General features: G+C 60.0%; 10 non-coding genes across 10 annotated transcripts; 5 read left to right on the top strand and 5 right to left on the bottom strand.

The window, feature by feature from the left end:
• The first annotated feature begins 645 nt into the window (after nucleotides 1-645).
• Nucleotides 646-716, top strand: Trnag-gcc (transfer RNA glycine (anticodon GCC)). Its single transcript has one exon. It is a non-coding gene; the product is annotated as a tRNA-Gly (tRNA).
• A 6531-nt stretch (nucleotides 717-7247) lies between these two features.
• Trnag-ucc (transfer RNA glycine (anticodon UCC)) lies at nucleotides 7248-7319 on the bottom strand. Its single transcript has one exon. It is a non-coding gene; the product is annotated as a tRNA-Gly (tRNA).
• A 558-nt stretch (nucleotides 7320-7877) lies between these two features.
• Trnad-guc (transfer RNA aspartic acid (anticodon GUC)) lies at nucleotides 7878-7949 on the bottom strand. The gene has a single exon. It is a non-coding gene; the product is annotated as a tRNA-Asp (tRNA).
• A 518-nt stretch (nucleotides 7950-8467) lies between these two features.
• Trnal-cag (transfer RNA leucine (anticodon CAG)) lies at nucleotides 8468-8550 on the top strand. The gene has a single exon. It is a non-coding gene; the product is annotated as a tRNA-Leu (tRNA).
• Nucleotides 8551-9261: 711 nt separating this feature from the next.
• Trnag-gcc (transfer RNA glycine (anticodon GCC)) lies at nucleotides 9262-9332 on the top strand. The gene has a single exon. It is a non-coding gene; the product is annotated as a tRNA-Gly (tRNA).
• Nucleotides 9333-15383: 6051 nt separating this feature from the next.
• Trnae-cuc (transfer RNA glutamic acid (anticodon CUC)) lies at nucleotides 15384-15455 on the bottom strand. Its single transcript has one exon. It is a non-coding gene; the product is annotated as a tRNA-Glu (tRNA).
• A 422-nt stretch (nucleotides 15456-15877) lies between these two features.
• Nucleotides 15878-15949, bottom strand: Trnag-ucc (transfer RNA glycine (anticodon UCC)). The gene has a single exon. It is a non-coding gene; the product is annotated as a tRNA-Gly (tRNA).
• Nucleotides 15950-16512: 563 nt separating this feature from the next.
• Trnad-guc (transfer RNA aspartic acid (anticodon GUC)) lies at nucleotides 16513-16584 on the bottom strand. The gene has a single exon. It is a non-coding gene; the product is annotated as a tRNA-Asp (tRNA).
• A 503-nt stretch (nucleotides 16585-17087) lies between these two features.
• On the top strand, nucleotides 17088-17170 carry Trnal-cag (transfer RNA leucine (anticodon CAG)). Its single transcript has one exon. It is a non-coding gene; the product is annotated as a tRNA-Leu (tRNA).
• A 757-nt stretch (nucleotides 17171-17927) lies between these two features.
• Trnag-gcc (transfer RNA glycine (anticodon GCC)) lies at nucleotides 17928-17998 on the top strand. Its single transcript has one exon. It is a non-coding gene; the product is annotated as a tRNA-Gly (tRNA).
• The last annotated feature ends 2891 nt before the right edge of the window (nucleotides 17999-20889 follow it).

Genomic DNA, 20889 nt, shown 5'->3' with positions numbered 1-20889 from the left:
GCCGCTCCCCTCCGACCCGTAACCTTCGCGGCCACACCTGTGCCAAGAGGAGCGCCCTCCTCTCAGCTGCCAGCAACTCCTGGAGGAGAGCGGAAGGGGAGCGTGCAGGAGCAAATGAGGCGGCGGCTACTGAGCGCCCCGGCAGCCCGGCCAGCCAGCCAGCCAGCCAGCGAGCCAGCCTGCCCGGTGCCATTCTTTTGCCAACACAGGACTTGGTCCACCCCCACCCGACCCCCGGAACTCTTCGCCCAGCCCTCGCGCCCGCCAGCCCTTTCGGGCCCATTCCATTCCCTCCTGCTGCCGCGGGAGACGCCCACCGCACCCATCTTGGGGGTCTGTGGTCGTCGGGGATTCTCGTGTGCGGAGGTGGCCTTTCCCTGCCAACGCCTGGCAGACGCTTGGTGCTCGCACAGCCACGCGCCCGCTCCGTCGGCCAGCAGGGGCAGGGGTGACGTGGGGCCTAGGCGTCCGTCCGGGAGAGGCGCGCTTGAGCCCCAGAGCCTCAGTCTGGACCGGGATCTCTCGTGGCCGTGGCCGTGGCGCTCCCCTGGCCGGTCCAGCCAGCCAGGACCCAGGATCCAGCTGATGGAGGGACTGTCGGGGAGCAGAGGCTGTGGGAGCAGTCGGGGAAGAGTGCTGGCCATGGCATGGGTGGTTCAGTGGTAGAATTCTCGCCTGCCACGCGGGAGGCCCGGGTTCGATTCCCGGCCCATGCAGAGTCCAGTCCCTTTTGGTCCTCAGCCACACGTCCAGTGTCCCCTCACTCTGGCAGTCCTTCCTAGTCCCAGTCCAAGCTGTGCGCGCTGTGCACACAACACAACTCTTGGACAGCGCCAGTGCCAGTGGCGCTCCAGTGAGCCAGCGCCTACCCACTAACCTGGTCGCTTCTCCTCAACTCAGCCAGCCAGACCCAACTGCAAAGACACTGCATCCCTCCTCACTCACCTCCTGGGCACTTCAAAGCACCTGCCATACCTAGCCTCTCCTCTGCACACTGGCGCCAGCAGCCAGCGCCTCCATGGTTCTTAGACCACGTCCCCGACATCACCTACACCCCACACCTCCAGCCTCCCACCCCACAGTACCGGCCCCACACAGCCTGCCTCTCTCACGATGGAGAGACGCGTCCCCGATTCTGGACCTCCTTGTGCCTCCTTTGCTGAGGAGGGACAATTCCGGTAGGGACCAGGGTGCCTTATCGCATTGCCCACAGCAACTCCTCCAGACCCTTGAGTGCATCCCAGCTCCCGTGACTCGGCAGGAGGTGTTTCCTCGCGCCCACTTCCACCATGTGGAGGTGGAGAACCCCACCGCTCCCGCGTCTCACTCGGCCCACAGCTCACCCACACCCTTGGTCATCCGCAGTGTCTTTTGCCCTACAGGACACTACTCTCTCCCTGCTAAGATCTCTCTATCTCTCTCTTTCTCTATCTCTGTCTGTCTATCTGTGTGTCTGTCTGTCTGTCTGTCTCTCTCTCTGTTACACATACAAACAGAGAGAGAGGGAGGGAAGGGGGAGCAGAAGGGGGAAGGAGAGGGAGAGGGGGAGGGGGAGACTGAGAGGAAGAGTAGAGAGACAGAGACAGAGACAGAGACAGAGACAGAGACAGAGACAGATAGATGCCAGGCACAGGCCGGAGAGGCACAAACACAGATCACTCAATCTTAGTTGCTTCTGTGCCATCGCAAAGCCCTTGCTGGCAGGTCACCGCACTGCTCCCTGGTTTTCTGAGACCTGGGCTAGTCCAGGTGACCTATTGGCCAGCGTGTGTGCCGAGCTTCCTCACAAACCCGCCCGATTGACCGGCCAGGCTGACAGTCCATCCTCTCTAGTGAACTCAGTGTGTCCAGAGACTCTGCGCTTCACACCTTCTCCAGCCTCCCATCCGCTGGACCATGTGTCCTTTCCTGCGTTCCAACTCTCCTCTTTGCTCCGGAAGGCGGGGGCTTCCACGAAGGAAAGCCTTCACCCATCTGGCACCGGACCCATCCGCAGCACACTGGCCAGAGAAAGGTCCTGTCTAACCACAGGCAACTGGATGGCCTCTGCTGCCTGTTAAGTCCCTGACCTGCCTGCTCTCTGTCTTTAACAAAGGCCAGCAGGAGTGGGCGGGACTCCCCCAGCTTTTCAGTAAAGAGAGTGCAGAAACAGAACCAAGTGGGGCTCCTCACTCGACTTTGGTCTGCAATCAGAGCTGAAACTAGGTCGCATATCAAGAGCAGGAGAGACCGGATGTTGGGACTAGGATATGCAGTTCTTACTCTGGCGATGATGACGGCCACTCCTGCTGCTATTACTTCTTCTTCTTCTTTTTCTTCTTCTTCTTCTTCTTCTTCTTCTTCTTCTTCTTCTTCTTCTTCTTCTTCTTCTTCTTTTCCTTCTTCTTCTTCTTCTTCCTCCTCCTCCTCCTCTTCTTCCTCTTCTCCTTCTTATCTTCTACTAATTCTCTTCTTCTCCTTCTTTCCCCTCTAATACTACTATTACTAATACTACGATTATTTTTCTCATTATACTTCTTTTCCTCCCCCTCCTCCTCTTCCTCCTCCTCCTTTTCCTCCTCCTCCTCCTTCCTCTTCTACTCCTTCTCCTCCTCCTCCTCCTCCTCCTCCTCCTCCTCCTCCTCCTCCTCCTCCTCCTCCTTCTTTCTCCTGCTGCTGCTGCTGCTGCTGTTGCTGGTGATGCTCAGGGATGTTGGAATGGGAGGGAGTTGGAATTGAGCAGGAACAGAAGCAGCCCAATCTCTGCCAGCAGGCTCCTAGAACCATCTCCTGGGGCTCCTGCCCCTTTGGTTCTGAGTAGGGACCAGGATCATGTTTTTAGTTGCGGTTGTTACTATTGTGATCAAATGTGTGACTGAAAGCAACCTTGGGGTGAGAAGGTTTGATTTCTTCTTTCAACTCCTCAGCGACACAGTGGTGGAAGTGTGGATGGGTGGGGGAGTTGTGGAGGGCTGGGTTTATGGGGCTTAGGTGGTCAGAGTCAGGTCTTGGGGGAGGTGTGGTGAGGGGAGAGACCTAGAGGCAGGAAGTGATGCAGAGGACCTGCATGAGGGCTGCCTACCGGCTTGCTCAGCCTGCTCTCTTATCCCACACAGGGCCATCTGCCCAGGGATTGGCACTGACCACTCACCCACCTCCTCTTTTCAGGTGCCCTCCCACATCCGTCGTCAATCAAACAATAACCTACAAACTGGCTGAAGGCCCGGCTCAGGGAAGACTCTTCTCCATTCCCATTCTCTCTTCTCAGAGGAGTCCAGGTTGCTGTAAAGTTCACCAGAACCAACCAGCATCGTTGACCCTTTGTCAACCTGGCACACAACCAGGTCCCTTATGAGCCATAACCTTTCCTTTCTTGTTCATCCCTCAGAGCTCATTTTCATCTCAACACCGCAATGTAAACACATCAAGAACTGTCGTTGGTATTGTTTTTTTTTGTTTGTTTGCTTGTTTGTTTTGTTTGTTTGTTTTCATAATATTTTACTCTTGGGAGCCCGCCACCCAGCACTCAAATAAATACACAGAGACTTATTGTTGCTTATAAATGCCGGGGATTAGCTTGGCTCTTTTCTGGGCATCTTTTCTTCGCTTCAGTTATCCCATTTAAATTTTTTTCCCTGGGAACTTTTACCTTTCTATATCCTATATGCTTTTCTTTGCTTTGATTGAATGGCTGGCTGAATGGTTGTGTGGCTGGCCCCTGGCGACCTCTTCTCCTTTTCTCAGTACTCTCCTTACTTCTGCTCCTATTTATTCTCCCTGCCTGGCAGCCCTGCTCAGCTCTTAAAAAACACAGAGTTTGGTTGTTGTTATTGCTTTGTTTTGATTTTTCCCCTTATTTTGTTTTGTTTGAAGTTAAAGGCACTTGTGCACGGAGAGGAAAGATTCCGGGCAAGATCATTATCCTAGAAAAGCAAAATCGAAGTCCAACACTGTCACAAGCCTAGTGTCTGACCTCTCCTGTTCACTGGCTCTATTTGGGTCCCGAGGGGGAGGACAGTCACCCTCCCTCTGCTCTGCCCTTCACAGCACCTGCAGCTGCTCTCCCAGGCCTAGATGGGCTCCACTCTGAGGCCGCTGCTCCCCTTTTGTGGTTGTCCCAGGTTGTCCCGCATCTCCACGACCCCTCGCCTTCGCCGGCGATCCCCTGCCTCGGCTGGGCACTCTTCGGGGGCTCTCTGAGCATGCCATGTGGAAATGCCAAGCCTCGGCTGTTCCCTACATTCCACCACTTCCGTTCGCAGTGGGGTTCACCCGCGGTTGCACCTTTGCTCATGTCCCCTCTCAGCCTCTCCCTGGGGACTCCAGACCCACCGCCCATCTCCAAGCCTCTGCTGCTCTCGGGGATCCATCCTTCCACACCTTCAATGCCATCACCACATAGGCGAGTCCTACACGTTTTCAAATTGGCTAGCTGGCATGGGGTTCAACCTCTGAATGCTGACCTTCAGGAAGCTCCCGTCCCTGGGGCGGTAGGGGTGTGGGGAGGTTTAACCTCGGCGGCGGCGGCAGCACCGCTGTCTTCTTAATCACCGCGGACTTCTCAGCTCCAGTGGAGCGCCATCGAGGACTGTCCCCGCACAGCCAAGGTTTCATCTTGCTGGCTCCGGGTCTCTTGTTCATAAACCACAGATGATTCTTCAGCCCCGGGCTCCGCAGGACCACACCTTCTTCATTCCAATTACCCAGGGGCCCCAAAGGAGTGCCCACTGAAACTTCAGGTGTGTGTGTTTGGGAGGGGGGGAGGCACTCCGTAGTCGTCATTGTCAGCATGGCTCACGACATTGCCTTCCAAGCTGCCCTAGAGGAGCACAGCCAGCTTGGAGCAGTCAGCTGCTTTGCCCACCTGCCCACAGTTCAAGGGCCTTTCCCAATCCTGGGGAAGGCCAGGTGATGGGGTCTGTCACAGCAAGACTCCACTCCAGGAACCAGGTTCCTCCGGAGTTAGGGTTTGTATTATTGCGATCAAACACCGTGACCCAGAGCCACTTGGCTTAGGCTCCTAAGTCCCTCCCAGAGGCAAGCCAGGGTGGGATCCCGGAGGCAGGAACTGCTGTAGCAGGTGTCTGTGGGAGAGTGCTCCCTACCGGCTTGCTCAGCCAGCTGTCCTACACAGCTCAGGATTGCCTGCCCAGGGGTGGGAAGGCCCCTGGCCACAACTCGCCACTCCCTCATCCGGTGCCCGCTCCCTCCCCCGCACCCCAACACCATGCCTACTTATGTCCTCTGGGTTGTCCCACATCCATCACTCAGGGCAGGCACACGCTATAGAGACGTTTTCTCACGCTACAGTCCCTCTTCCCAGAGGTGTCACGTTGCCCAAAGCCAGCTAGCACAGAGCCAGACATCCCTGCATCCCTGCGGTTGGCATTCCATGGACAGTTAGCGAAGGATTGTCCGGTGTCTGCCTTCCCTCCCCCGCGCCGGTCCCCCCAGGCCTTCTCTCCGAGTCACACGGGTGGCCAGGGGGCGGCCGGCCGGACCCTTCCCAGATGCCTCTTCACACTGGTGTCTCCAGGCGCCCGGGACTGGGAGGGCTTCTGGGACAGGGGAGGGCTGGAGTCCGGTGGGGAACAGGCTCTGTCTGGGCTCCCCCAGGATCTACTGGCATCTTCCACTATGCCTGCGATCCGGCCGGAGCTCAATCCAGCCGTCAGCACTCAAGGATCTGACTCTGGGCCTCGGATTTGCTGGCACGGTCAGGACCGAGGGGACCCACCCGGCGCTGGACCCAACAGGTGGACCGACGTTCCGCTCCAATTTTCCGACTCACACCTGCGCCTGCACCTCTTCCCCAAACCCATGCGGGGGCCCCGGTCTCCAAGGAGCCGGAGAAACGGGGGGGGGGGGGGGGCGTTGCAAACGCCAGACTTGGCCTCAGCTGTCCTTAGACACTCCAGGGGCTTTCGAGGAAACCGGGGCTGGGGACACGCACTGCCCATCCCGGCGGCCGGCGGCGCTGAGTAAGGTGACCACACCGGATGCTTTTCGCCTTGATCCGGCCGTCTGCCCCGCAGTAACACCTCCCCAGGGCAACCCCACGGCACACCGCAGGTCCAGTCCCTCCCCATCCCATCCAGCACCACCCTGGAGTCTTTCAAGATATACATAAAAAAATAACATACCTATACCAAACACACACACACACACACACACACACACACACGCACGCACTCACGCACGCACGCACGCACGCACGCACGCACGCTCGCTCACTCACTCACTCACTCACTCACTCAAAATATGGCTACACTTGTTTGAAGCCTACGTTGAGTTGTGAAGAGCAGGGTAAAGCTCACAGGGAGCCTGTGAGGAGGCAGGTGAGGCAGGTGGGGCAGCTGGGGCTTCTTCTGGACCTCAGAGCAGGCGGGAGAGTGAGGTGGAGACTCTGTGGGGTCCATGAGTGGCTCGGAAGCGTGTGCTCCAGGGCTGCGTGGTGGGTGTGTGTGCCCGCGGGATGGTGGCGGTGTGTAAGCTGGGCAGGACGGGAAGCAGCCAGGCTGAGCTGTCCAGGCGCAGAGTTGGCGTCTTGTGTGAGAGACGGTGGGCGGCAGTGGGAAGCGAGGCAAAGGGTGAGCTGTGCAGACAGGGAGCGGGCTCTGTTGTGATGGGTGGGGGCGTGAGCGCAGCAGGGGCGAGCAGAGGCGCGATGCCCCTGAACAAAAGGGAGGCGTGTGATTTGTTGGCGCCAAGGATCCCGCGTGAGGTGGCAAGAGGAGACAGAGGACTTGGAGGAGGCAAGGGTCCAGAGAGAAAGAAGAAAGGCTTCCCTGACCGGGAATCGAACCCGGGCCGCGGCGCCGCCGAATCCTAACCACTAGACCACCAGGGAGCGTCGCAGTCGCCCGACGGTCCCGACACTCTGCTCCCGTAGCCAGGCTGACAGCCAGCCTCTAGGCTACAATGCCCGCCCGCCCGGCGAGAGAGCCGATGGCGGCGCATTACCGGCCTTACCAGGATGCCGTTCGGGGCTCGCGGGGACCTGCGCCTACTCCTGCCCTGCCAGATGCCCGCCGCCGGCTGCCCTCTGGCGATTCTCCGCCCAGCGCGGCGCCTCCCCGCGGATTGGACGCTTGGCCCTGGCGGTTCTCCTCCCGCTAGACACACCCTCAAAACGTCTCGGCCCCCCTGCCTCCTCCCTTCCTTCGCTCAGTCCAGCGATCCGTCGCTCGCGCGGTCACCGGACGACCCGAGAGGGGTGCCAGACAGGGCCCGCCTCGGCCCTGGCCCTTGGCAAAACACCGGCAGCTTGCGTTGGCCGGGAATCGAACCCGGGTCAACTGCTTGGAAGGCAGCTATGCTCACCACTATACCACCAACGCCGCACCGCCGGGACGGCACCCGTACGACGCCGGGGACTGTCACCGGGCAGTGGACAGCGGCGACGTGGCCTACCCCTCGGGGACCGCCCCGACGTCAAAGTCAATGCCCGCGCCCGAGCCACCGCCAACCGGGGCTCCGCCGCTGCGCCCTGTTCCCCGCCATCCCAGCCGCGCCTCCCGCACGCACACGCCGGGCCCTGGTGGGCGCTCTCGCCACCACCTGACTGCAGCAGCAACCCGGCGCGCCGCCAGGGCCACGGGGAAGAGCGAGCGTCCGGGAGCGCTCGGGGCGGGTCACCAGCAAGACTCGCCTGGCTCAGGGGGAGGTCAGGGCACGAGAATCGCACCCGGGCGGCTCTGACACCCGTCGCCTGGTCGGGAGGGCGACCCGATCCCAGACGTCGGAGGGCTGGGCCCTGTGCCAGGTGCCAGGCGAGGGGCCCGGGGGTCCGCAGGCGGGTGCGCCGGCCGGGACACGGGCGCCCGATCCCGGCGCTTGGAAAGTGACCAAGGGCCAGCGCGGTCGTGGGCGACGGTCTGGCTAAAAAGATGGCACGTCTCCTCGTCGGGGAATCGAACCCCGGTCTCCCGCGTGACAGGCGGGGATACTCACCACTATACTAACGGGGAGGACCGCGACGACGTCGTCATCGCCACGCCGGGCCCTCTGCGTCGCTCCAGACAGGCCCTGAGCTCTCCCTGCCACCACGGCGACCACCGCACACAAACCCAAAGTCCCGGGGACGCCGCCACAACGGCCCTCGCAACAGGACCCGAACCCGCAACCCTGGGCGATCGCCGCGTCTCCGCCCCCTGCCCCCGCCCGGGCTGTTGAGCCGGGCTCTCCCAGGTGACAGCTTTCTGCCGCCCTCGCCCACGCCATCGGGAGAGGCTGCGCCGACACCTGCGCGGCCCCGCGGACGCTGGGCTGCGGCCCCGGACGCACCCCCACCGCACCCCTGGGACCTGCAGCGACTTTGGCGCCTAGGAGCCTCTCCACGTCCACGCGGTGGATCCCGGGCGAGGCCCGCAGCCTCAGCACCCGGACCGCAGACACCTGCCCGGGCACCCCGTCGCTCCGGGTCCGCTCGGCGCGCGCGTGGGCGCCGGCTGCCAGCCCCGCGAGCGGTCTCGCCCACAGACCCGCCGTCAGGATGGCCGAGCGGTCTAAGGCGCTGCGTTCAGGTCGCAGTCTCCCCTGGAGGCGTGGGTTCGAATCCCACTCCTGACAGGCTCATCTTTTGGCCACCCCACCCCGTGAGAGAGAGAGATCGCAGCACGCGCCTCCTTGCACAAGCCCTCCGGCGCCGCCGCTCCCCTCGCACCCGCAACCTTCGCGCCCACACCTGTGCCTAGACGAGCGCCCTCCTCTCAGCTGCCACCAACTCCTGGAGGAGAGCGCATGGGGAGCGTGCAGGAGCAAGTGAGGCGGCGGCTACTGAGCGCCCCGGCAGCCCGGCCAGCCAGCCAGCCAGCCAGCCCGGTGCCATTCTTTGGCCAACACAGGACTTGGTCCAGCCCCACCCGACCCCCGGAACTCTTCGCCCAGACCTCGCGCCCGCCAGCCCTTTCGGGCCCATTCCATTCCCTCCTGCTGCCGCGGGAGACGCCCACCGCACCCATCTTGGTGGTCTGTGGTCGTCGGGGATTCTCGTGTGCGGAGGTGGCCTTTCCCTGCCAACGCCTGGCAGACGCTTGGTGCTCGCACAGCCACGCGCCCGCTCCGTCGGCCAGCAGGGGCAGGGGTGACGTGGGGCCTAGGCGTCCGTCCGGGAGAGGCGCGCTTGAGCCCCAGAGCCTCAGTCTGGACCGGGATCTCTCGTGGCCGTGGCCGTGGCGCTCCCCTGGCCGGTCCAGCCAGCCAGGACCCAGGATCCAGCTGATGGAGGGACTGTCGGGGAGCAGAGGCTGTGGGAGCAGTCGGGGAAGAGTGCTGGCCATGGCATGGGTGGTTCAGTGGTAGAATTCTCGCCTGCCACGCGGGAGGCCCGGGTTCGATTCCCGGCCCATGCAGAGTCCAGTCCCTTTTGGTCCTCAGCCACACGTCCAGTGTCCCCTCACTCTGGCAGTCCTTCCTAGTCCCAGTCCAAGCTGTGCGCGCTGTGCACACAACACAACTCTTGGACAGCGCCAGTGCCAGTGGCGCTCCAGTGAGCCAGCGCCTACCCACTAACCTGGTCGCTTCTCCTCAACTCAGCCAGCCAGACCCAACTGCAAAGACACTGCATCCCTCCTCACTCACCTCCTGGGCACTTCAAAGCACCTGCCATACCTAGCCTCTCCTCTGCACACTGGCGCCAGCAGCCAGCGCCTCCATGGTTCTTAGACCACGTCCCCGACATCACCTACACCCCACACCTCCAGCCTCCCACCCCACAGTACCGGCCCCACACAGCCTGCCTCTCTCACGATGGAGAGACGCGTCCCCGATTCTGGACCTCCTTGTGCCTCCTTTGCTGAGGAGGGACAATTCCGGTAGGGACCAGGGTGCCTTATCGCATTGCCCACAGCAACTCCTCCAGACCCTTGAGTGCATCCCAGCTCCCGTGACTCGGCAGGAGGTGTTTCCTCGCGCCCACTTCCACCATGTGGAGGTGGAGAACCCCACCGCTCCCGCGTCTCACTCGGCCCACAGCTCACCCACACCCTTGGTCATCCGCAGTGTCTTTTGCCCTACAGGACACTACTCTCTCCCTGCTAAGATCTCTCTATCTCTCTCTTTCTCTATCTCTGTCTGTCTATCTGTGTGTCTGTCTGTCTGTCTGTCTCTCTCTCTGTTACACATACAAACAGAGAGAGAGGGAGGGAAGGGGGAGCAGAAGGGGGAAGGAGAGGGAGAGGGGGAGGGGGAGACTGAGAGGAAGAGTAGAGAGACAGAGACAGAGACAGAGACAGAGACAGAGACAGAGACAGATAGATGCCAGGCACAGGCCGGAGAGGCACAAACACAGATCACTCAATCTTAGTTGCTTCTGTGCCATCGCAAAGCCCTTGCTGGCAGGTCACCGCACTGCTCCCTGGTTTTCTGAGACCTGGGCTAGTCCAGGTGACCTATTGGCCAGCGTGTGTGCCGAGCTTCCTCACAAACCCGCCCGATTGACCGGCCAGGCTGACAGTCCATCCTCTCTAGTGAACTCAGTGTGTCCAGAGACTCTGCGCTTCACACCTTCTCCAGCCTCCCATCCGCTGGACCATGTGTCCTTTCCTGCGTTCCAACTCTCCTCTTTGCTCCGGAAGGCGGGGGCTTCCACGAAGGAAAGCCTTCACCCATCTGGCACCGGACCCATCCGCAGCACACTGGCCAGAGAAAGGTCCTGTCTAACCACAGGCAACTGGATGGCCTCTGCTGCCTGTTAAGTCCCTGACCTGCCTGCTCTCTGTCTTTAACAAAGGCCAGCAGGAGTGGGCGGGACTCCCCCAGCTTTTCAGTAAAGAGAGTGCAGAAACAGAACCAAGTGGGGCTCCTCACTCGACTTTGGTCTGCAATCAGAGCTGAAACTAGGTCGCATATCAAGAGCAGGAGAGACCGGATGTTGGGACTAGGATATGCAGTTCTTACTCTGGCGATGATGACGGCCACTCCTGCTGCTATTACTTCTTCTTCTTCTTTTTCTTCTTCGTCTTCTTCTTCTTCTTCTTCTTCTTCTTCTTCTTCTTCTTCTTCTTCTTCTTCTTTTCCTTCTTCTTCTTCTTCTTCCTCCTCCTCCTCCTCTTCTTCCTCTTCTCCTTCTTATCTTCTACTAATTCTCTTCTTCTCCTTCTTTCCCCTCTAATACTACTATTACTAATACTACGATTATTTTTCTCATTATACTTCTTTTCCTCCCCCTCCTCCTCTTCCTCCTCCTCCTTTTCCTCCTCCTCCTCCTTCCTCTTCTACTCCTTCTCCTCCTCCTCCTCCTCCTCCTCCTCCTCCTCCTCCTCCTCCTCCTCCTCCTTCTTTCTCCTGCTGCTGCTGCTGCTGCTGTTGCTGGTGATGCTCAGGGATGTTGGAATGGGAGGGAGTTGGAATTGAGCAGGAACAGAAGCAGCCCAATCTCTGCCAGCAGGCTCCTAGAACCATCTCCTGGGGCTCCTGCCCCTTTGGTTCTGAGTAGGGACCAGGATCATGTTTTTAGTTGCGGTTGTTACTATTGTGATCAAATGTGTGACTGAAAGCAACCTTGGGGTGAGAAGGTTTGATTTCTTCTTTCAACTCCTCAGCGACACAGTGGTGGAAGTGTGGATGGGTGGGGGAGTTGTGGAGGGCTGGGTTTATGGGGCTTAGGTGGTCAGAGTCAGGTCTTGGGGGAGGTGTGGTGAGGGGAGAGACCTAGAGGCAGGAAGTGATGCAGAGGACCTGCATGAGGGCTGCCTACCGGCTTGCTCAGCCTGCTCTCTTATCCCACACAGGGCCATCTGCCCAGGGATTGGCACTGACCACTCACCCACCTCCTCTTTTCAGGTGCCCTCCCACATCCGTCGTCAATCAAACAATAACCTACAAACTGGCTGAAGGCCCGGCTCAGGGAAGACTCTTCTCCATTCCCATTCTCTCTTCTCAGAGGAGTCCAGGTTGCTGTAAAGTTCACCAGAACCAACCAGCATCGTTGACCCTTTGTCAACCTGGCACACAACCAGGTCCCTTATGAGCCATAACCTTTCCTTTCTTGTTCATCCCTCAGAGCTCATTTTCATCTCAACACCGCAATGTAAACACATCAAGAACTGTCGTTGGTATTGTTTTTTTTTTGTTTGTTTGCTTGTTTGTTTTGTTTGTTTGTTTTCATAATATTTTACTCTTGGGAGCCCGCCACCCAGCACTCAAATAAATACACAGAGACTTATTGTTGCTTATAAATGCCGGGGATTAGCTTGGCTCTTTTCTGGGCATCTTTTCTTCGCTTCAGTTATCCCATTTAAATTTTTTTCCCTGGGAACTTTTACCTTTCTATATCCTATATGCTTTTCTTTGCTTTGATTGAATGGCTGGCTGAATGGTTGTGTGGCTGGCCCCTGGCGACCTCTTCTCCTTTTCTCAGTACTCTCCTTACTTCTGCTCCTATTTATTCTCCCTGCCTGGCAGCCCTGCTCAGCTCTTAAAAAACACAGAGTTTGGTTGTTGTTATTGCTTTGTTTTGATTTTTCCCCTTATTTTGTTTTGTTTGAAGTTAAAGGCACTTGTGCACGGAGAGGAAAGATTCCGGGCAAGATCATTATCCTAGAAAAGCAAAATCGAAGTCCAACACTGTCACAAGCCTAGTGTCTGACCTCTCCTGTTCACTGGCTCTATTTGGGTCCCGAGGGGGAGGACAGTCACCCTCCCTCTGCTCTGCCCTTCACAGCACCTGCAGCTGCTCTCCCAGGCCTAGATGGGCTCCACTCTGAGGCCGCTGCTCCCCTTTTGTGGTTGTCCCAGGTTGTCCCGCATCTCCACGACCCCTCGCCTTCGCCGGCGATCCCCTGCCTCGGCTGGGCACTCTTCGGGGGCTCTCTGAGCATGCCATGTGGAAATGCCAAGCCTCGGCTGTTCCCTACATTCCACCACTTCCGTTCGCAGTGGGGTTCACCCGCGGTTGCACCTTTGCTCATGTCCCCTCTCAGCCTCTCCCTGGGGACTCCAGACCCACCGCCCATCTCCAAGCCTCTGCTGCTCTCGGGGATCCATCCTTCCACACCTTCAATGCCATCACCACATAGGCGAGTCCTACACGTTTTCAAATTGGCTAGCTGGCATGGGGTTCAACCTCTGAATGCTGACCTTCAGGAAGCTCCCGTCCCTGGGGCGGTAGGGGTGTGGGGAGGTTTAACCTCGGCGGCGGCGGCAGCACCGCTGTCTTCTTAATCACCGCGGACTTCTCAGCTCCAGTGGAGCGCCATCGAGGACTGTCCCCGCACAGCCAAGGTTTCATCTTGCTGGCTCCGGGTCTCTTGTTCATAAACCACAGATGATTCTTCAGCCCCGGGCTCCGCAGGACCACACCTTCTTCATTCCAATTACCCAGGGGCCCCAAAGGAGTGCCCACTGAAACTTCAGGTGTGTGTGTTTGGGAGGGGGGGAGGCACTCCGTAGTCGTCATTGTCAGCATGGCTCACGACATTGCCTTCCAAGCTGCCCTAGAGGAGCACAGCCAGCTTGGAGCAGTCAGCTGCTTTGCCCACCTGCCCACAGTTCAAGGGCCTTTCCCAATCCTGGGGAAGGCCAGGTGATGGGGTCTGTCACAGCAAGACTCCACTCCAGGAACCAGGTTCCTCCGGAGTTAGGGTTTGTATTATTGCGATCAAACACCGTGACCCAGAGCCACTTGGCTTAGGCTCCTAAGTCCCTCCCAGAGGCAAGCCAGGGTGGGATCCCGGAGGCAGGAACTGCTGTAGCAGGTGTCTGTGGGAGAGTGCTCCCTACCGGCTTGCTCAGCCAGCTGTCCTACACAGCTCAGGATTGCCTGCCCAGGGGTGGGAAGGCCCCTGGCCACAACTCGCCACTCCCTCATCCGGTGCCCGCTCCCTCCCCCGCACCCCAACACCATGCCTACTTATGTCCTCTGGGTTGTCCCACATCCATCACTCAGGGCAGGCACACGCTATAGAGACGTTTTCTCACGCTACAGTCCCTCTTCCCAGAGGTGTCACGTTGCCCAAAGCCAGCTAGCACAGAGCCAGACATCCCTGCATCCCTGCGGTTGGCATTCCATGGACAGTTAGCGAAGGATTGTCCGGTGTCTGCCTTCCCTCCCCCGCGCCGGTCCCCCCAGGCCTTCTCTCCGAGTCACACGGGTGGCCAGGGGGCGGCCGGCCGGACCCTTCCCAGATGCCTCTTCACACTGGTGTCTCCAGGCGCCCGGGACTGGGAGGGCTTCTGGGACAGGGGAGGGCTGGAGTCCGGTGGGGAACAGGCTCTGTCTGGGCTCCCCCAGGATCTACTGGCATCTTCCACTATGCCTGCGATCCGGCCGGAGCTCAATCCAGCCGTCAGCACTCAAGGATCTGACTCTGGGCCTCGGATTTGCTGGCACGGTCAGGACCGAGGGGACCCACCCGGCGCTGGACCCAACAGGTGGACCGACGTTCCGCTCCAATTTTCCGACTCACACCTGCGCCTGCACCTCTTCCCCAAACCCATGCGGGGGCCCCGGTCTCCAAGGAGCCGGAGAAACGGGGGGGGGGGGGCGTTGCAAACGCCAGACTTGGCCTCAGCTGTCCTTAGACACTCCAGGGGCTTTCGAGGAAACCGGGGCTGGGGACACGCACTGCCCATCCCGGCGGCCGGCGGCGCTGAGTAAGGTGACCACACCGGATGCTTTTCGCCTTGATCCGGCCGTCTGCCCCGCAGTAACACCTCCCCAGGGCAACCCCACGGCACACCGCAGGTCCAGTCCCTCCCCATCCCATCCAGCACCACCCTGGAGTCTTTCAAGATATACATAAAAAAATAACATACCTATACCAAACACACACACACACACACACACACACACACACACACACACGCACGCACTCACGCACGCACGCACGCACGCACGCACGCACGCTCGCTCACTCACTCACTCACTCACTCACTCAAAATATGGCTACACTTGTTTGAAGCCTACGTTGAGTTGTGAAGAGCAGGGTAAAGCTCACAGGGAGCCTGTGAGGAGGCAGGTGAGGCAGGTGGGGCAGCTGGGGCTTCTTCTGGACCTCAGAGCAGGCGGGAGAGTGAGGTGGAGACTCTGTGGGGTCCATGAGTGGCTCGGAAGCGTGTGCTCCAGGGCTGCGTGGTGGGTGTGTGTGCCCGCGGGATGGTGGCGGTGTGTAAGCTGGGCAGGACGGGAAGCAGCAAGGCTGAGCTGTCCAGGCGCAGAGTTGGCGTCTTGTGTGAGACACGGTGGGCGGCAGTGGGAAGCGAGGCAATGGATGGCTGTGCAGACAGGGAGCGGGCTGTGTTGTGATGGGTGGGGGCGTGAGAGCGGCAGGGGCGAGCAGAGGCGCGATGCCCCTGAACAAAAGGGAGGCGTGTGATTTGTTGGCTCAAGGATCCCGCGTGAGGTGGCAAGAGGAGACAGAGGGCTTGGAGGAGGCGAGGGTCCAGAGAGAAAGAAGAAAGGCTTCCCTGACCGGGAATCGAACCCGGGCCGCGGCGGTGAGAGCGCCGAATCCTAACCACTAGACCACCAGGGAGCGTCGCAGTCGCCCGACGGTCCCGACACTCGCCTCCCGGAGCCAGGCTGACAGCCAGCCTCTAGGCCACAATGCCCGCCCGCCCGGCGAGAGAGCCCATGGCCCCGCATTACCGGCCTCACCAGGATGCCGTTCGGGGCTCGCGGGCACCTGCGCCTACTCCTGCCCTGCCAGCTGCCCGCCCCCGGCTGCCCTCTGGCGATTCGCCGCCAAGCTCGGCACCTCCCCGCGGATTAGACGCTTGGCCCTGGCGGTTCTCCTCCCGCTAGACACACCCTCAAAACGTCTCGGCCCCCCTGCCTCCTCCCTTCCTTCCTTCGCTCAGTCCAGGGATCGGTCGGTCTCGCGGTCACCGGACGACCCGAGAGGGGTGCCAGACAGGGCCAGCCTCGGCCCTGGACCTTGGCAAAACACCGGCAGCTTGCGTTGGCCGGGAATCGAACCCGGGTCAACTGCTTGGAAGGCAGCTATGCTCACCACTATACCACCAACGCCGCACCGCCGGGACGGCACCCACACGACGCCGGGGACTGACACCGGACAGTGGACAGCGGCGACCGCGACGTGGCCTGCCCCTCGGTCTCCGTCCCGACGTCAAAGTTAACGCCAGCGCACGATCCACCGCCAACCGGGGTTCCGCCGCTGCGCCCTGTTCCCCGCCGTCCCAGCCGCGCCTCCCGCACGCACACGCGGGGCCCTGGTGGGCGATCTCTCCACCTGACTGCAGCAGCAACCCGGCGCGCCGCCAGGGCCACGGGGAAGAGCGAGCGTCCGGGAGCGCTCGGGGCGGGTCACCAGCAAGACTCGCCTGGCGCAGCGTGGGCTCCGGACACGAGAGTCGCACCCGGGCGGCTCTGACACCCGTCGCCTGGTCGGGAGGGCGACCCGATCCGAGACGTCGGAGGGCTGGGCCAGGTGCCAGGTGCCAGGCGAGGGACCCGGGGGTCCGCAGGCGGGTGCGCCGGCCGGGACACGGGCGGCCGATCCCGGCGCTTGGAAAGTGACCAAGGGCGCCAGCGCGGTCGTGGGCGACGGTCTGGCTAAAAAGATGGCACGTCTCCTCGTCGGGGAATCGAACCCCGGTCTCCCGCGTGACAGGCGGGGATACTCACCACTATACTAACGGGGAGGACCGCGACCACGTCCCCATCGCCACTCCGGGCCCTCTCCGTCGCTCCAGACGGGCCCTGAGCTCTCCCTCCCACCACGGCCGACCTCCGCACCCAAACCCAAACCCAAAGTCCCCGGGACGCCGCCACAACGGCCCTCGCACCAGGACCCGAACCCGCAACCCTGGGCGATCGCCGCGACTCCGCCCCGTGCCCCCGCCCGGGCTGTGGAGCCGGGCTCTCCCAGGTGACAGCTTTCTGCCGCCCTCGCCCACGCCATCAGGAGAGGCTGCGCCGACACCTGCGCGGCCCCGGACGCACCCCCACTGCACCCCCGGGACCTGCAGCGACTTTGGCGCCTAGGAGCGTCTCCACGTCCACGCGGTGGACCCCGGGCGAGGCCCGCAGCCTCAGCACCCGGACCGCAGACACCTGCCCGGGGGCCCCGTCGCTCCGGGTCCGCTCTGCGCGCGCGTGGGCGCCGGCTGCCAGCCCGGCGAGCGTCCTCGCGAACAGACCCGCCGTCAGGATGGCCGAGCGGTCTAAGGCGCTGCGTTCAGGTCGCAGTCTCCCCTGGAGGCGTGGGTTCGAATCCCACTCCTGACACGTTCATCTTTTGTCCACCCCACCGAGAGAGAGAGAGAGAGAGAGAGAGAGAGAGAGAGAGAGAGAGAGAGAGATGGTAGCTCGCGCCTCCTTGCACAAGCCCTCCAGCGCCGCCGCTCCCCTCCGACCCGTAACCTTCGCGGCCACACCTGTGCCAAGAGGAGCGCCCTCCTCTCAGCTGCCAGCAACTCCTGGAGGAGAGCGGAAGGGGAGCGTGCAGGAGCAAATGAGGCGGCGGCTACTGAGCGCCCCGGCAGCCCGGCCAGCCAGCCAGCCAGCCAGCGAGCCAGCCTGCCCGGTGCCATTCTTTTGCCAACACAGGACTTGGTCCACCCCCACCCGACCCCCGGAACTCTTCGCCCAGCCCTCGCGCCCGCCAGCCCTTTCGGGCCCATTCCATTCCCTCCTGCTGCCGCGGGAGACGCCCACCGCACCCATCTTGGGGGTCTGTGGTCGTCGGGGATTCTCGTGTGCGGAGGTGGCCTTTCCCTGCCAACGCCTGGCAGACGCTTGGTGCTCGCACAGCCACGCGCCCGCTCCGTCGGCCAGCAGGGGCAGGGGTGACGTGGGGCCTAGGCGTCCGTCCGGGAGAGGCGCGCTTGAGCCCCAGAGCCTCAGTCTGGACCGGGATCTCTCGTGGCCGTGGCCGTGGCGCTCCCCTGGCCGGTCCAGCCAGCCAGGACCCAGGATCCAGCTGATGGAGGGACTGTCGGGGAGCAGAGGCTGTGGGAGCAGTCGGGGAAGAGTGCTGGCCATGGCATGGGTGGTTCAGTGGTAGAATTCTCGCCTGCCACGCGGGAGGCCCGGGTTCGATTCCCGGCCCATGCAGAGTCCAGTCCCTTTTGGTCCTCAGCCACACGTCCAGTGTCCCCTCACTCTGGCAGTCCTTCCTAGTCCCAGTCCAAGCTGTGCGCGCTGTGCACACAACACAACTCTTGGACAGCGCCAGTGCCAGTGGCGCTCCAGTGAGCCAGCGCCTACCCACTAACCTGGTCGCTTCTCCTCAACTCAGCCAGCCAGACCCAACTGCAAAGACACTGCATCCCTCCTCACTCACCTCCTGGGCACTTCAAAGCACCTGCCATACCTAGCCTCTCCTCTGCACACTGGCGCCAGCAGCCAGCGCCTCCATGGTTCTTAGACCACGTCCCCGACATCACCTACACCCCACACCTCCAGCCTCCCACCCCACAGTACCGGCCCCACACAGCCTGCCTCTCTCACGATGGAGAGACGCGTCCCCGATTCTGGACCTCCTTGTGCCTCCTTTGCTGAGGAGGGACAATTCCGGTAGGGACCAGGGTGCCTTATCGCATTGCCCACAGCAACTCCTCCAGACCCTTGAGTGCATCCCAGCTCCCGTGACTCGGCAGGAGGTGTTTCCTCGCGCCCACTTCCACCATGTGGAGGTGGAGAACCCCACCGCTCCCGCGTCTCACTCGGCCCACAGCTCACCCACACCCTTGGTCATCCGCAGTGTCTTTTGCCCTACAGGACACTACTCTCTCCCTGCTAAGATCTCTCTATCTCTCTCTTTCTCTATCTCTGTCTGTCTATCTGTGTGTCTGTCTGTCTGTCTGTCTCTCTCTCTGTTACACATACAAACAGAGAGAGAGGGAGGGAAGGGGGAGCAGAAGGGGGAAGGAGAGGGAGAGGGGGAGGGGGAGACTGAGAGGAAGAGTAGAGAGACAGAGACAGAGACAGAGACAGAGACAGAGACAGAGACAGATAGATGCCAGGCACAGGCCGGAGAGGCACAAACACAGATCACTCAATCTTAGTTGCTTCTGTGCCATCGCAAAGCCCTTGCTGGCAGGTCACCGCACTGCTCCCTGGTTTTCTGAGACCTGGGCTAGTCCAGGTGACCTATTGGCCAGCGTGTGTGCCGAGCTTCCTCACAAACCCGCCCGATTGACCGGCCAGGCTGACAGTCCATCCTCTCTAGTGAACTCAGTGTGTCCAGAGACTCTGCGCTTCACACCTTCTCCAGCCTCCCATCCGCTGGACCATGTGTCCTTTCCTGCGTTCCAACTCTCCTCTTTGCTCCGGAAGGCGGGGGCTTCCACGAAGGAAAGCCTTCACCCATCTGGCACCGGACCCATCCGCAGCACACTGGCCAGAGAAAGGTCCTGTCTAACCACAGGCAACTGGATGGCCTCTGCTGCCTGTTAAGTCCCTGACCTGCCTGCTCTCTGTCTTTAACAAAGGCCAGCAGGAGTGGGCGGGACTCCCCCAGCTTTTCAGTAAAGAGAGTGCAGAAACAGAACCAAGTGGGGCTCCTCACTCGACTTTGGTCTGCAATCAGAGCTGAAACTAGGTCGCATATCAAGAGCAGGAGAGACCGGATGTTGGGACTAGGATATGCAGTTCTTACTCTGGCGATGATGACGGCCACTCCTGCTGCTATTACTTCTTCTTCTTCTTTTTCTTCTTCGTCTTCTTCTTCTTCTTCTTCTTCTTCTTCTTCTTCTTCTTCTTCTTCTTCTTCTTTTCCTTCTTCTTCTTCTTCTTCCTCCTCCTCCTCCTCTTCTTCCTCTTCTCCTTCTTATCTTCTACTAATTCTCTTCTTCTCCTTCTTTCCCCTCTAATACTACTATTACTAATACTACGATTATTTTTCTCATTATACTTCTTTTCCTCCCCCTCCTCCTCTTCCTCCTCCTCCTTTTCCTCCTCCTCCTCCTTCCTCTTCTACTCCTTCTCCTCCTCCTCCTCCTCCTCCTCCTCCTCCTCCTCCTCCTCCTCCTCCTCCTTCTTTCTCCTGCTGCTGCTGCTGCTGCTGTTGCTGGTGATGCTCAGGGATGTTGGAATGGGAGGGAGTTGGAATTGAGCAGGAACAGAAGCAGCCCAATCTCTGCCAGCAGGCTCCTAGAACCATCTCCTGGGGCTCCTGCCCCTTTGGTTCTGAGTAGGGACCAGGATCATGTTTTTAGTTGCGGTTGTTACTATTGTGATCAAATGTGTGACTGAAAGCAACCTTGGGGTGAGAAGGTTTGATTTCTTCTTTCAACTCCTCAGCGACACAGTGGTGGAAGTGTGGATGGGTGGGGGAGTTGTGGAGGGCTGGGTTTATGGGGCTTAGGTGGTCAGAGTCAGGTCTTGGGGGAGGTGTGGTGAGGGGAGAGACCTAGAGGCAGGAAGTGATGCAGAGGACCTGCATGAGGGCTGCCTACCGGCTTGCTCAGCCTGCTCTCTTATCCCACACAGGGCCATCTGCCCAGGGATTGGCACTGACCACTCACCCACCTCCTCTTTTCAGGTGCCCTCCCACATCCGTCGTCAATCAAACAATAACCTACAAACTGGCTGAAGGCCCGGCTCAGGGAAGACTCTTCTCCATTCCCATTCTCTCTTCTCAGAGGAGTCCAGGTTGCTGTAAAGTTCACCAGAACCAACCAGCATCGTTGACCCTTTGTCAACCTGGCACACAACCAGGTCCCTTATGAGCCATAACCTTTCCTTTCTTGTTCATCCCTCAGAGCTCATTTTCATCTCAACACCGCAATGTAAACACATCAAGAACTGTCGTTGGTATTGTTTTTTTTTGTTTGTTTGCTTGTTTGTTTTGTTTGTTTGTTTTCATAATATTTTACTCTTGGGAGCCCGCCACCCAGCACTCAAATAAATACACAGAGACTTATTGTTGCTTATAAATGCCGGGGATTAGCTTGGCTCTTTTCTGGGCATCTTTTCTTCGCTTCAGTTATCCCATTTAAATT

Source organism: Peromyscus maniculatus, chromosome 11, assembly GCF_049852395.1.
Source record: "Peromyscus maniculatus bairdii isolate BWxNUB_F1_BW_parent chromosome 11, HU_Pman_BW_mat_3.1, whole genome shotgun sequence".
Taxonomy (NCBI): domain Eukaryota; kingdom Metazoa; phylum Chordata; class Mammalia; order Rodentia; family Cricetidae; genus Peromyscus; species Peromyscus maniculatus.
The sequence above is the reverse complement of the archived record's forward strand: the minus strand, read 5'-3'. Positions and strand labels throughout refer to the sequence as shown.